Source organism: Schistocerca serialis, chromosome 4, assembly GCF_023864345.2.
Source record: "Schistocerca serialis cubense isolate TAMUIC-IGC-003099 chromosome 4, iqSchSeri2.2, whole genome shotgun sequence".
Classification (NCBI taxonomy): Eukaryota; Metazoa; Arthropoda; class Insecta; order Orthoptera; family Acrididae; genus Schistocerca; species Schistocerca serialis.
Genome location: NC_064641.1, coordinates 48,845,635 through 48,849,773, shown reverse-complemented (window position 1 = coordinate 48,849,773; position 4,139 = coordinate 48,845,635). Strand labels below are relative to the sequence as shown.

The 4,139-nt window shown below is 44.5% G+C and overlaps 1 pseudogene; it reads right to left on the bottom strand.

Annotated features, from left to right (window-relative positions):
• Positions 1 to 1,352: 1,352 nt before the first annotated feature.
• On the bottom strand, positions 1,353 to 1,471 carry LOC126476514 (5S ribosomal RNA; annotated as a pseudogene).
• Positions 1,472 to 4,139: the final 2,668 nt, after the last annotated feature.

Here is a 4,139-nt window from a genome sequence, read left to right as displayed (position 1 = left end):
TTGTTATTTGTCTACCCGGGCCCTTAGGATTGATATTATGTCGCGCTGAGCACTCAGCTACCGGGGGCGGACGCTGATACGTTAACAACTGGTGTAACCACCAGAATGTTGAATATAAGCATGTAAACATGCATGCATTATGATGTACAGGTGCCAGGTGTCAGTTTCTGGGACGGGATTCCAAGCATGTTGCACTTGGTATGTCAAAACAGGGACGATTATTGCTGTTTGTGGATGACGCTGGAGTTGTTCTCCATGATGTCCCATAAGTGCTCCATTGGAGACAGGTCTAATGATCGAACAGGTCAAGGCAACATATCGACAATCTGTAGAGCATATAGGGCCAGAACAGCATAACGTGTGCGAGCGTTTTTCCTGTTGGGAAACAGACCCTGGGATGCTGTTCATGAATGGCGGCACAGCACGCCGAATCACCGATGGAGGTACAAATTTGCAGTCAGGGTGCGCGGAACAGCCACGAGAGTGCTCCTGGTGTCATACGAAATCACATCCCGGACCATTAATTGCAAGTGAAGGTTCAATGTGTCTAGCATGTAGACAGGTTGGGGCTGGCCCTTGACTGGCCTCCTTCTGCAGAATTAACTTTCATCAGAAAACACAACAGACCTCTACCCTGCCCTCCAATGAGCTCTCGCCTGACACCACTGAAGGCACAAATAGCGGTGGTTTGGTGTCAGTGGAATGCACGCTACAGGGCGTCGTGCTCGGAGATGACCTTGAAGTAACCGATTTGTAACGGTGCCAACTGCTGCTCGAATTGCTGCTGCAGATCCAGTACGATGCCCCAGAGGCATACCCCAAACGCGGTGATATACCCTATCGGTCACCGTCCGAAGCACTGACTTTTTGCGACCGTAATTCTGGTGACCATCACTGCCAGCAGTCAAGTACAGTAGCTACATTCCTACCAAACGTATCTGCAGTATCGTACCCAGCTTCTCGAGCCCCATACACTACCTCGTTCAAGCTCAGTGAGGTACTGATAATGGCATCTTTGTGGCCTTAAAGGCGTTCTCGACTAAAATCAACTCACAACGTCCAATTTCAAACGTAACAAACACTCGCGACCGTTACAGCGTGTATTTATAGCAGAACTGGTTGGGATCGTCATAGTGGCGCTACTAGCACCACTCTTACGCACTCCGTCTTCAGTGGCCCATCGGGACCATCGGACCGCCGTGTCATCCTCAGCTGAGGATGCGGATAGGAGGGGCGTGTGGTCAGCACACCGCTCTCCCGGTCGTTACGATGGTTTTCTTTGAACGGAGCTGTGACTATTCGGTCGAGTAGCTCTTCAATTGGCATCACGAGGCTGAGTGCACCCCGAAAAATGGCAACAGCGCATGGTGGCCTTGGACGGTCACCCATCCAAGTGCCGGCCACACCCGACAGCGCTTAACTTCGGTGATCTGACGGAAACCGGTGTTTCCACTGCGGCAAGGCCGTTGCACCACTCTTACGCGACTGTCGACAAATTTGAATAGATATCATTTTCAGATGTAGAAACATGCCTACAACTTTTGTTTACCTCGCACAACTCCCTCGTAGTGTTTCGATTCTTTTTCCGTCAGCGGACGCAGTACAGCAGTGATTCTACGTGGCCAGGTTCGATAAGTCCTTGGTAGGCTTCCTGAGGTATGTAGCAGCAGATATCTATGCACATGTCATGCATTTCCCGTAAATTACGGGCCGGTGGATTGTGGGCAGGGAGTTGGAGCCCGGTAAGTAACCCAGATGCATTCTATCACGATATCTGGTGGGCTTCAACGAGAGTTTATTCAGTTCCTCAATCCACTTAGCACGGTTTTGGCCTAGAGTTGTGAAACCACCACAGGCTACTGAAGACCTTCATAAGTAAGCGTAGACTATGGTAATTCCCTAGTAGTTTTGCTCAGTTAAGGTCGTACCCATGTATGAGAAAAGGAGCGAGTATGAGACTAAATATTGAGGGTTGCATAATCCACAAATCAAGGCGCCTGTGTTACCTCCGTGTTAACGAGTTCCCTTCGTTCCCGCTGTAGTTACGCGAGTATGACGACTCTGAGAACTGCGACGCTGCGGTCGCTTCATACTCGTTCTCTCTGAAGCATGCAAGAGTGAAAGGTTAGCCGTGATTTATCGTTAGCATGTAATATGAATACACGACCTTGCTGCTGTGCAGTAGCACAGAGAAGGCGAAATACAGGATGTTTATAAATGAATATCGGGGTTTTAACGCATTATAATATTTATTACATTAAACTTACAGATATAAATGATATTTCAAATGAAAGAGCAACTGTAACAGTTGTGTTTGGCACCAGTGCGCAAGCGCAGCGTGCAATGTTTCCGCCACAATCCGCTAGATTGGTTGAACTTCACTGTACCCAAGCGCTGGATAGGCCACAAGGGGCCCAATGACAGGGCTTGCTTTGCATGGCCTCCACGTTCAACCGACCTAACGACATGAGATTTTTTCCTTTGGGGCTTCATCAAGGATCGTGTTTACGTGCCTCTGCTACCAGTAGACCTCCCTGAATTAAGAAACTGGATTGAAGCAGCTGTTGCTACAATCACTGAAACAGTAACATTTATCAACGTTTGGGAAGAACTCGGCTATAGACTTGATGTGTTCCGTGTGACAAATGGTACTCACATTGAATATTTATATGGTTTTTGGTAAAACTGTTTGAGTTTCTCTTTCATTTGACATATCATTTATAACTGTAAGTTGAATATAATAAATATTATAAAGCGTTAAAACCCGGATATTCATTTATGAACACCCTGTATTCGATTGACGGGATCAGATGGTCTTTAACGAATTTGTGTTTTGTGTGACTGTGGAGTGTGTAAGACGAAAATTAGCTAATTCAAAGTATCTAATGGCGGATGTGTTCCATTATAGGAGTGCTGAATCCAGAGTAATTTTCACGCTGCAGTCCACGCTTCAGACGAGAATCATACAGATCTCGTCCACTACAAACAAAATGGTTGTGTTCTTGTTTATACCACCTCCACCATGAAAACAAATGTGTGCTGCGTCGAATAAAAACTGGACACAAAGCTACGTCACTGTTTCATCCCTGTGGCAAAAAAGCACTCTATTCCTGCATTCATTTTTCTCATGGCAACTTGCGTTTATGGGCTAAAAGCGACTTGTGTAGTTTATCATTTGTTTCTGTAATTCATTTTAGTAATTTATCACCATTTACAAATTGCACTTCATTCCCATTTCATATTTTCTGGTACTGTTGTTACAGACTCGGTTGTTTGTTGTTGTTGTCGTGGACTTCAGTCCTGAGACTGGTTTGATGCAGCTCTCCATGCTACTCTATCCTGTGCAAGCTTCTTCATCTCCCAGTAACTACTGCAACCTACATCCTTCTGAATCTGCTTAGTGTATTCATCTCTTGGTCTCCCTCTACGATTTTTACCCTCCACGCTGCCCTCCAATACTAAATTGGTGATCCCTTGATGCCTCAGAACATGTCCTGCCAACCTTCTTCTAATCAAGGTGTGCCACAAATTTCTCTTCTCCCTAATTCTATTCAATACCTCCTCATTAGTTATGTGATCTACCCATCTAATCTTCAGCATTCTTCTGTAGCACCACATTTCGAAAGCTTCTATTCTCTTCTTGTCCAAACTATTTATCGTCCACGTTTCACTTTCATACATGGCTACACTCCATACAAATACTTTAAGAAACGACTTCCGGACACTTAAATCTACACTCGATGTTAACAAATTTTTCTTCTTCAGAAACGCTTTCCTTGCCATTGCCAGTCTACATTTTATATCATCTCTACTTCGACCATCATCAGTTATTTTGCTCCCCAAATAGCAAAACTCCTTTACTACTTTAAGTGTCTCATTTCCTAATCTAATTCCCTCAGCATCACCCGACTTAATTCGACTACATTCCATTGAATTACTACAGACTCGGTAACACCACGAAAATATGTATACCGCAATGTAATTGTTAGAGATATTCTGAATATATGTTACATACTAAATTAAATTTACGGCAGTCTTTGAAAATCTTTTATTTATGTTAATGTACCTATAAACAGAACAATATTGACTGCGAACATCTGAGTAGTTGTATTGATATATGACTTCCTTCCGTCATTTAG